This window comes from Bison bison, unplaced genomic scaffold (assembly GCF_000754665.1).
Source record: "Bison bison bison isolate TAMUID 2011002044 unplaced genomic scaffold, Bison_UMD1.0 scf7180017864456, whole genome shotgun sequence".
Lineage (NCBI taxonomy): Eukaryota > Metazoa > Chordata > Mammalia > Artiodactyla > Bovidae > Bison > Bison bison.
This window is the reverse complement of record NW_011495018.1, coordinates 525,441-525,801: the sequence shown is the minus strand read 5'-3', so window position 1 is coordinate 525,801 and position 361 is coordinate 525,441. Positions and strand designations below refer to the sequence as shown.

Genomic DNA, 361 nt, shown 5'->3' with positions numbered 1-361 from the left:
AGCCCTCAGGCCTGCTCATGGTCAGCCTGCCCCTGGCCGCCCTGCTGTCAGAAAGGCACAGCGGCCTCACCAGTCCAGGCGGTTCCTCGCCTGCGTTCGTGACCAGGCCGCCCACGTCACTACAGAGACTGCAGGTGTGAGGCCAAGGAAACCCTGAGTGGCCGCCCCCGGGGACACAGCCACCAAGCCTAGCAGAGGTCACCCAGCATTTAGTGAATTCAGGAAGGAGAGCGGGATGCTCAAACAGTGTCCCTGAGCCCTCATTCGTCGCCAGGGCTTGGCCAGCGGCCTGCACACACTACAGGCGGTTCACGCGGGGACACGTGTGCTCACAGGCCCAGCTGCACACACACGCGTGGTC

The 361-nt window shown here is 64.5% G+C and overlaps 1 protein-coding gene across 1 annotated transcript in view; it reads left to right on the top strand.

Annotated features, from left to right (window-relative positions):
* Positions 1 to 361, top strand: part of DPYSL4 (dihydropyrimidinase-like 4) — a 21,547-nt gene that overhangs the window by 19,477 nt on the left and 1,709 nt on the right. The gene's annotated exons all lie outside the window — the stretch shown is intronic.